General features: G+C 38.3%; 1 pseudogene; it reads right to left on the reverse strand.

Annotated features, from left to right (window-relative positions):
* LOC104868065 lies at positions 1-11,002 on the reverse strand (annotated as a pseudogene).

Below are 11,002 nucleotides of genomic sequence, written 5' to 3' on the forward strand. Positions count from 1 at the left end.
TTACGCAATCACGCGTCTCAGCTGGGCCGAGTCGTGCACCCCGCTTGGGTGTCCGCCTTCGCTGTAGCTTGGATCTGACCTGGCTCTTACGGGTTTAGTCTCCAGCTTGGTGCCACCGAGGGACAGTGGAACCTTTAGGAGAGGCCCAGTGGGTGTCACAGCACCTTGAGGCCGGTTCTCATACACTGGACTGGGTTGTTCCAGAGCCCAAAGTTAGAAGATTGTACATTTATGTTGTTTCCATCTACCAGGTTTGTAGTAATTCGTCACAGCAGACACAAAATTAACACAACATCATTAAGGCATTTATAATGCTCTAGATCTGTTCCATATAATTTAGCTTTGTTTTAATTTTTTTTTGAGACAGAATCTCATTATGTAGTTCAAACTGGTCTTGAACTCACTATGTATCCCTGGCTAGCTTTGAGCTCATGGCGGTCCTCCTGAGTGCTGGGATCGCAGGCGTGCACCACCGTGCTGGCATAATTTAGTACTTTAATGTCATGCTTACTAATTTTGGTATGAATAAATGGTATATTTCAAATTATCGGCAGACAGGAACCAGGAGTAGTTCCCCTCATCCCCTTCGCCTCTTCCTTTTTAACCCTCTGTAGCGGGGGTTCCCAACACCCGGACCAGGGACCGGTACCTATCCATGGCCCGGTAGGAGCCAGGAGAGTGACAGGGAACTGAGTGAAGCTTCATCTGTTTTGAGAGCCGCTCCCCACTATCTGTATCACATCCTGAGCTCCACTTCCTGTGAGATCAGCAGGGACATTAGATTCTTATGAGAGCCAGAACCCTGCGGTGAACTGTTCTTTTGCAGGATCTATATTGCGTGCTCCTTGTGGGATCCTAATGCCTGATGATCTGAGGGAAAGCTGAGGTGGTAATGCTAGCACACGGTTGAATATTAGCAGAGAGGTTCGACTGCTCAGAGACCATAATAAATCAAGTGCTTGCAGACTCGTATCAAACCCTATCAGTGAGTGGCAAGTGACAAGCTGCATGTGGTGGCTGAATTTAAGCCAGAATGTGACACTTATTTTAGTCCCTCCGTGTGAGACCTGACTGAACTAGAGCGACTCCATGTTGACCAGCAAATGACCAAGAGACAGTTGTTTCCCCCCTTATAGTATAAGTAATGATTAATTGTGAATTAATAGGTAACTGCTTGGTAGCTCTGGGAAACTAGATAGAAACTGTAGCTGGGAAACTCGAGAGAAACTGTAACAAACATAGAGACCCAAAGTAAATCACCCCACTCCTTGTTTTCCCCGTAACTGAATGTTCTGGACACCACAATCTATAAAACAGTGGGTAATCGATCTGCTGACCACTAGTACGTAACGGTCGAGTACATGATTGACAACCACCAGCTCGGATCAACTGACCACTTGCCTTTGTCCCCTTCCTGCAAGTTTCGAGTGTTAACTCCCCCCATAGCCCTTTATAAAATAAGCCTCTGACTCTGAGATAGTTGCCTCTCTGAGCTACTTGGCTCTGGGAGCGCCATCTGGCCAGACTAATAAAGGTCTGTTTACCAACCAGCGTGGTGTGTTCCTTCCTGGGTGACTCTCACTGTCCAACAAGCTCCTGGAGCCTCGCCGAGCTTTAGGGCTCAACATCGTGGGGGCCTTTCAGCTGTTCATGCTCCTTGGAGTGGAACTGAGACTTTAAATCTTACATCTGCAGCCTGCCCACTATTTTACTTATGGTTTCCATCTGTGCCTCTTGTCTGTAGCACATACTTGTCCCAGTAAGTTTTTTTTTTTAAGTCCACAAGCTAATTATAGCCGAAATGAGTAAAAAACAAATGTCACCAGAGAGCTTTATTAAAAAGGGTAAAGACCCAATGATGAGACAGCAGCAGAAGACTCTAAGATTGCCAACAAAAAGCTAGCCTTTAGAAAATACCAAAAGTCCTACTTAAATATGAGGTTATCACAACAGGTGATTATATTCTCCACGCCCACTATGTATAATTTATGGCTACCAGCTATCCAAGAAAGCCACGAAACCTTCAAAACTACTTCACCACATGGAATCTCAGCACCCCACAACTACAGCCAAGACTGGAGTTTTTCAAAAGAAAAAAAAAAACATGAACGTGAAGAACAGCGACAATCACTGAAGGCCACTACTTCCTCAAATGTGCCTGCACTGAGAGCATCATTCTTAGTGGCCAACTGCATTGCTAAAGCTAAGAAGCCCTTTACTATTGGCGAAGAGTTGATCCAGCCTGCTGCTAAGGACATTTGTCATGAACTTCTAGCAGCTACAGTTCCAAAGGCACTATGCATTTCCCATTTGGCTAGCACCCTGACTAGACTAATTGATGAAATAGAGAATATTGAGTTGCAGTATGTAGAAGAGATTAATGAGTGACTGTGGTCTGAAATTGAGGTTGATGAGTCTACTGGTATTGATAGGGCAACAATGCTTGTTTTTGTGAGATATATTTTTTAGGCGGATGTACATGCAAACATGTTACAGCGCACTTTTTTGCCAACCAACACCCTAACTGTAGAGCTGTTCAAGCCTTTGAATAATTACATGTGGGGAAAACCGTGTTAGTCATTTCGTGTTGGAATGTACAAGGATGGAGAGGCTGCCGTGACTGGTTGGCTTTCTGGTTTCACTGTTCAAGTCAAAGAGCTCACTTCGGAATATGAGTCTGTGTATTGTGTCATCCATGCAGAAATGCTGGCTAGTTGAAAAACGTCACCAGGACTTAATGTTTTACAGGATGTGATTAAAATTATCAACCAAATTAAAGTACATGCCCTTAACTTATATCTGGTTCTTATAGTTTTGTGAGGATGGATGCAGACCACACGTCATCTGTTATACACAGAAATAAGGTGGCTTTCTAAAAGTAGCTCACTAGCCTGTATTTCTGAGTTATGAGGGCTGGTTCAGAAATTTCTTTTAGAAAAGCAGTCATCACTGGCAACACATTTACAACAGAATGGGTTGTAAAACTTGCTTACTTGTGTGACACTTTCAACCTGCTCAACAAACTCAATCTGTCACTTCAGGGGAGCATGACGACTGTTTAAGTCAGCAGATAAAGTGGCTGCATTCAAAGCCAAACTGGGATTCAGGGCTGATGTGTGAACATTGGGGGTTTTGACATGTTTCAGACATTAACACGGATCTTGAAAGAGACTGAGCCAGGCCCTTCTTTTTCCCAGCAGATGCGTAATCACCTATCTCAGGCTTCAAAAGAGTTTGCACATTACTTCCTAACCGCAAAAGACCTCCGAAGTGGGAAGGAGTGGGCCCATGATTCTTCTTGTGAATAAGGCAGGTAAATCAACTTTGTGCTAGAAGACAGTGAATTGCCTGAGATTTCAAATGATGGTGGCTTTAAAACTATGTTTGAGACAACTTCACGCATTCTGGTAGAGTATCCTGAGAGTGCCAAAAAAGCAATGCAAACTTTAATTTCCAACATCTTATCTTTGTGAAGCAGGGTTTTCTGCAGAGACAGAAACCCAAACTGCATTACAGAGCAGACTGGACCTAATGAATGCACTTCAGGTGTCACTGTCCCCCATCACCCCCAGATAGGACCATCTAGTTACAGGAAAACAAGCTCAGGGCTCCCACTAATTATGCATTATGGTGAGTTGTATAAATCTTTTTATTAGATATTACAAAGTAAAAATAAAGTTCATAATCAATGCAATGCCCTTAAATCATCCCTGAACCATCCTCCTATTCCCCAGGCCCGGTCCACAAAAAATTTTTCATCTACAAAACTGGTCTCTGGTGCCAAAACATTGAAATTTTGCTCTACAGTACCCACTCTGGTCTTCAGGATTGAAATATTTGGAGTGAATTATAACTTTGGTGCACAAAAGTATGGGAAATGGACATTTCTAAAGACATATGCAGCTCAACAAACTGTATTTACTTCCTTATAATCAAATTCTCAGCTCTATGTCACATGCAACGTTAGCTGCATAGCAACTGTTTAATACTTTGCTGCTGGCTTGAACCACCAGTGGTACATATGCCACCCAGTGGGACTGTCCCATGCTGCCCAATAGGAGAGTCATGCATGTGCACTGGTGGCTCAGGGCTGCTTGGCAGGAAAACATACAAATTCTGACGCCGTCATGAATGTGTTAATGGAATGTGTTAATGGAGTAAAGGGTACTCAATAAACAACTGACACACTGAATTGTAATCTGTGGGGACAAAGACGGAAAAGAAGATGAGCCTGGTAGAAAGTCCTCCTGTCTAGTTAGCTGGTTAACTTTTGTTACATTTAATTAAAAAATACTGAGAACTTTAAAAAAAGTTATTTAAATTATTTGATTTAAATTGTAGTACAAAGACACAGTACACAAATCCAAAAGGCACACACACAAAAAAAGTTTGTAGTGGAAAGTCAGTGTTCCTGTAAGCTCCGATCTTCTTTCCCAATATCTTTTCTCAGTGGAAGCCATGCTTGCCAATTCCTTACATGTTTTATGGAAACATGCTAAGTACATGCAAATTCATTCATACACACACTCTTCTCTCTAATGCACCAAATTTCTTTATAAAAGCCTTTTATAAAGGACATTAGGAATTTCCAGATTTTTTCAGTAGCATTTGTAGAACCACTTTTGGTAACAAATGCAGTAGTTAGGAATATGCATCCCATTCAGAATGCATAATGTCGATCCTGAATCCTTTCTGGCTAAAAACAGGGCTGGCGCTGCGATGAGATACAGACTGAGAATGTACAAAAGACACTGTAACATGTTTGTTTTTTCCCAGAGGCTACATCCTATTTTGCTGAAATACTTTATAAATACACATTAAAAAGTAAGCAACAAATCCAAACAGTCTAAACTGCTCACTCAACTCTTTTCCCAATTAGATTTGCAATCCTGGCAATCAATTTCATGGTTGTACCATTTAGTGTTTTTCTTATGTCATATGGTGCAAAAGGATATTTTTCTGATATTTCTAGAACATCTCTGGTACGTATTTCCACTGATGTATGCAACTAATACTGGTCAGACACTGAAGCCTGTAGTGTCACAGTGCCTGCTTTCAAAGGATTCGAGACTTTGATTTGGATTCACCATAGACTTTTGTATGAATCCAAAATTCCTTTCCTATCACGTTTATCGCCTCTTCTCTTTTAACTCCTAATTTTAAACCTAGAGGAGTACCAGGACTACCTGGTTACTGGGAAGATGTTAACTCCAGTAGACAAAACTTTCAGCAGGGACCTTTACAGTTCGTGGCCCTTTTCAACATGGACATTTAACTCATGAAGATGTGAAAAAGGAAACTATGTCAAATTACAGTCAAGTTATCCAGAGGAAGAAGTTACACAAACTCATAAGGAAATGATAGTCTTTCCCCTCCTTCCTTTCCCATAAATACATTTACCAGTTTAACAGAAAGACAAGTTGAATTTAAAATTGTTCACATTTGAAAATGGTATCATAGAGGGTCTTCTTGGCCGCACCCTCTCCTGCAGGCTGTGTAGGCCATCTTCAACGCCAGAAGGTCTTTTCAGCCACGCCCTCCCCTGCAGGCTGCATGCTGCTGACATCTTCAGCGCAAGATGGTCTTCTCGACCGGGCCCTCCCCTGCTGGCGCCTCTGCCGCCATCTTCAGCGCTAGAAAGGTAGCCTTGCGGGCACCCCAAACCCCCTCTTCCCCCTCGCGCTTTTAGACCTACGGATTGTATCAGTCTTTGGACCTACTCTTTAGAGGCAGAGGTGGTCATAAAGAGTATTTTCTGGCACTTCCAACTTTGAACATCTTTAAAGAAGTGGTGGGGGAAATTTATAGTAGAACTGAGTGGAGTTCAACCCTTTAGGAGGTCGGGGAACTCAGTCTGGGCCTTGCAGCCAGAGCTCAGTCTGCTTTGTGGGGCTCTGCCACCAGCTAGCTGAGGTCAGGGGACTCGGCTCTGCAAATGGCAGCACATACTGTATATTATGACAGCAGTGATATAGTCTGAAAGAGGCCCTTTAAACTCATTTTTGTTTCTTTCTTTTTTTCATCCTACTCTGCAAATTCTTTTTTCTTTTTTTGTTTTCTTTCTGTAACTCAGTCTCTTATTCCACTATAGTATCCCTCATCTCCCTTTTTGTTTCTGCTCTTGTCCTAATTCAGATTTCTTCTTTTGTTATTTTTTTTCTCTTTTCTTTATGTTCTTTTCTCATGTTATTCTACCTCACACAAGGGTTACTATATTTATATTTTGTTTGTTCTTTTTGAATTTAACAATTTCCTGATGATTGTCTGGCCATTTTCTATGTCTTTCGCTTCATATGAAATATTCTCTAATTCTTATACTTATCTACTCCTCTTGTCTTAACTTTGTTTTAAGCCCCCATTGTAAATGGTAAATATCCTTATTGAAAAGTTTTTTTACTGCAAGCATATTTTGGATTGATTCTTGATCTTAATTAAATTTACATGGTTTGAGGGTGATAGATTGATGACTACCATAATTGCTCAATTTGCAAATTGTGCTTCATTATATTGCGGTGCTGATTGTATCAATTAGGATAAAGGATTGTGATTGATTCAATAAGCTGTTTTCTTCAGTATTATGAAAATGAGAATGTCTATGAGTCATTAGAGACCCATGGCCTGCAGCCCAACTATATCAGGAAGATTTAAATAATAATCTAAAGATTAAACTAAGGATAACCCAACAACAATAGTAAAAAGGAGAAAACGCTTAAGCAAGATACAGGGACGGACTTCCAGTTCACCAATGGCAAATAGTGGGGCAAATGAGGATGAAAAGTCTGATAGTGAATCATCAGGACACCCTGAACTCAAAGCACAGGAAGTAACAAAGCTGATCAATCAGGCTCTAGAGAAATATAAAACAGAAGTAATTTCCCAGATAATCATAGAGATGACAAGCAAAATGAAAGTTATAATTCGTGACTCTAGAACAGAAACTGAGAGGAAAAGAGATGAGCTCAGGACCATGATAGAAGCCATGAATGCCCAGCATAAGAAAGAATTGGAAACAATAAATGCCCAATACAAGAAAGAAATGGAATCCACAGGACAGATTCAAGCAGATATCCAGGAGATGAAAAACTCCATTGAGAGTGTTCACAAAAGAATAAAAGAGTCTGAAGACAGAATCTCATATATAGAAGATAAAATTGCAGTCAGTGACCGTGAAAAGAGAGGTCTCTTAAAAATAGTAGGGGATCATGAGAAATTGATACAACAACTGTTAGATGATACTAAGAAGAATAACATAAGATTGATAGGAATTCAAGAAGTAGTAGGAGAAAATGTAAATGACTTAAAGAAGCTGTTCACAGAATTAATTATAGAAAACTTCCCAGAGGGGAAGAATTTGACATACAGATAAGTGAGGCATATAGGACTCCAACTAGCCGTGATCAAAAAAAATCTACACCTAGACATATAATAATCAAGATCCCAGAAACCCAACAGAAGGACAAAATACTACAAGCAGTAAGAGACAAGAAACAAATTACATGCAAAGGAAAGCCTATCAGAATCACAGCAGACTTTTCAATACAAACCCTTAGGTTAAGGAGAGCCTGGAATGAGATATTTCAAGTACTAAAAGAAAACACTCCAACCTAGACTGATGTATCCTGCAAAACTTTCTTTTAAAATGGATGGGGAAATAAGATATTTCCATGATAAAGAACACCTGAGAAACTTTATGAATACCAAAACAGCACTACAATGAATTCTAAACAATATCCTAGAAAAATACATTGAAAAATACAACACAATGAGGCCCAACAGAGCAAATCAAATAGGCAAGCCAAGAAACTAAAAGGAGAAGGTGAAAAAACAAACAAACATGATAATAATAAGTTAGTACATATCAGTTATAACCATCAATATTAATGGCCTCAATTCACCAATCAAGAGAAATAGACCAGCAGAATGGATTAAGAAGCAAGATCCAATAATATGTTGTATACAAGACACGTCTAGGGTAAAAAGAAGCCCATAGATTGAAAGTGAAAGGACAGAAAACTTCTTCATGTAACAGGAGCTCCCCCCGCCAAAAAAAAGCAGGAGTAGCAATCTTATTCACAAAGTAAGTTTCAAACTTAAACTGATTGAAAGAGACAAAGAAGTTCACTACATCCTTGTGAAGGGAACAATTCAAGAGGAAGAGATAAATAATTTATTTTTAATTTATTGAGTATGTCAGAAAGTATATATGCTTTTTGCCCCTATTTTCTTCTTTTTTTCCTTTTTTTTTTCTTCCTCTGATGCTGGAGATTAAACTCAGCACATTGTTCTGGGTAGGCAGGTACAGGACTATTTGAGCTAAATCTCAGGCTTTACATTTCATGTTTTTAAAATTGATGAGTTATTTTGGTTCTCATTTTCTTTGCTTTTTTATTTGAGAATTTATGAAATCTGTATATATGAGTAGTATGAAAAGTATTAAGGTCCATCTGTCATTTTCCTCTTTCATTTCTGCTTTCTACAAACTTCCTTTTCTGTCACTACAGCTTGTTTGGTTGGAAATTTGTTAAGATAAATGTTGTTATCTTATCAATATATCTTTGTACCTATTTTCTACTGATGATGAATATTAATTTTTAAGTAAATTTTATTATAACTATACTTAATCATTAATATCATTTAGTATCTGGTACATATTACAAATTCTCCAACTCCCTCAAAGATGATATTTGTTTTTTCTCAAATTATACAAATCACCAACATTCCACACATCACTGCACTGTTTTATTATACCTAAGTATATATTGTATTGTAGAAAATATGCATTGTGTATATATGTGGAGGTTATGTTTTTACATATATGTGTGCACTATCAAATGAGAAACATGGGCATGAATGTGGTAGGATTGTGCACATTTGGCATATTGATAGTTTCTCTGGCAACCTTATGATTTCTTTAAATTATATGCTTGACTTAATTCATAGTCATTCATTTGAGAAGAATATTACATATCTATTGGTGTTAAATTCTATTATTATGCTTATAAAAATATAATAAAAATAAGTATGGGATATAATAAAATAGAAACAGAAAAATCTGATCTTAAAAATGTGAATTTTTTTAGTTGCTTTTGGATTTCAAATATAAGTATATATTTTTCTGTGGGAAGTTTTTTAGAAAATGTTAAGTGGTACAATCAACAAATATATGATATTTATCAATTAATAAAACCAAGGAGTTTATAAATCATAAAATTTTGAGGACAGTTTCTCAACTATAATATGTAACTTTGGTTTATTTATAATTACATTATTTCAAAAATATTATAAGAAAATGAGAAAGAACATAATGTTTGAAGATCATATCAAACTAATGTATTTCGATCAGTCTGTTACATAAATTCTTGTTTATTTCATACTCTTTTTTTGCTGTCATATATATGTATATTTGAAATTTTTATTTAGTATCTTCATTTCTTGTTATCATGTATCTTTGCAATCTTTAATAAAAAAAAACTAAAAAAATGGTATCGTACTTTCTGCTAGTTTCTGCAAGGAACTCCTGATAATGAAATTTTGACACAGCAAGTTCATCAACAGATCTTTGAAGACTGCTTTTCCGTTTGTTTTTAAGTGGGTTAAAAGAATGATTATGTTTGCAAAGTTCTGAGAAGTCCATCTACTGTCCCCTTATTTATTTTTCTTTTACTAAGAGACAGGGTATATGCAGTGCTGTTGTAATAATTAAACAACTGTGAAATCTACTGTAAAGTTGCACAATACAGAAAACTGTTGCTCCATCTTCTACTACAAAAAGGAGTGACTCTAGAGATTAGTAACGTTGTCATATTTTTGTTAAATTGGAATTATACCATCACATCTAAGACCTCTCTTTAACTCCAGATCCTCCAAACTTTTCCACAATTCTTCACGCGCTTTTTCTCATGCTGCCGATCTGACTTGTATGTTGCTGTGAGTTCATCAAACCTGGAGCTGTTCATCTCCATAAATGCCTTTAACACCCTGTACACTAATGCCACGATAGCTGGATTCCAATGTTCTTTTGAAATCCTTCACAATGGAAGGATGACATTGGAGTTTTCTTCTATAAAACTAATGATGTACTCATTATTCCAATAGCAGAGTGCTCTTCTGCCACCTGTAAATGGGGGCTGGATACACACTTGGCAATTTGTTTTAAACGAAGGTTGTTGAATTTTAACAAATTGTGGCGGTTCAATCACATCCAGAATTTCTTCTAGCTCCCCAAGGAACATGACCTCTTTTTGACTGCATGTTTTTGGCCAAAATTTAATTAATCCCTTAATAACTGGTTCTGTTAGTGAAGGATCTGTCTCCAGAAACTGTACTATACAATATGCCAGCTGGGCGTGGAGGAGTGATACGCTCCTGACCCCGTGTAAAGGGATCAACACTTTCACCAGAAACTGTTCATGTTCTGCCTTTAGAGGTAAAGCAAAGCCATTGATAATACTTTCTAATACTTCCAGCAGCTCAGCTATGCCATTGAAGTGCTCTGTTTCATCAACAAACCTTAGAAAAACATTGTTAATCTGTTTTCAGATAAATGCTCTAAGACCCAGAAGCTTGCCATTAATTCTGTGTAAAACTGTCTTTAAGTAGTCCTGTTACTGAGAGTCTTCACTGTCAACTCCAAAAGCTGCAATACAGATTTCTGATCTATGTACTTTTTGGCAATGCTGGATTGGAATTCTTGGCTTTCCAAAACTTGTATGAAAAATTCATATACAAGCTGTAGGTGTGGCCACGATGCCTCAAGGATAGGTTTGTCTTCTTCTGGATCAAATTCATTGCTGTCACAGGAAGGGAGAGTTCTGAATAGATTACCTGATGCCATCCTAACTACTTCCTGGTAAGTCTGCTTTGTCAAGCAGCCTCTGCTTATTGTAATGTAGTCCACCAGTTCACTAAGAGTGGAGTGCTTGTATTCTTTCATTTTAAGATTGGATAGGGTGTCCATGAAGTAAAAAATGACATAGCACTGCTGCGGTTTCTTTAGGAAGAG

The sequence above is a fragment of the Fukomys damarensis genome, unplaced genomic scaffold, assembly GCF_012274545.1.
Source record: "Fukomys damarensis isolate Sample0158 unplaced genomic scaffold, DMR_v1.0_HiC HiC_scaffold_17, whole genome shotgun sequence".
Classification (NCBI taxonomy): Eukaryota; Metazoa; Chordata; class Mammalia; order Rodentia; family Bathyergidae; genus Fukomys; species Fukomys damarensis.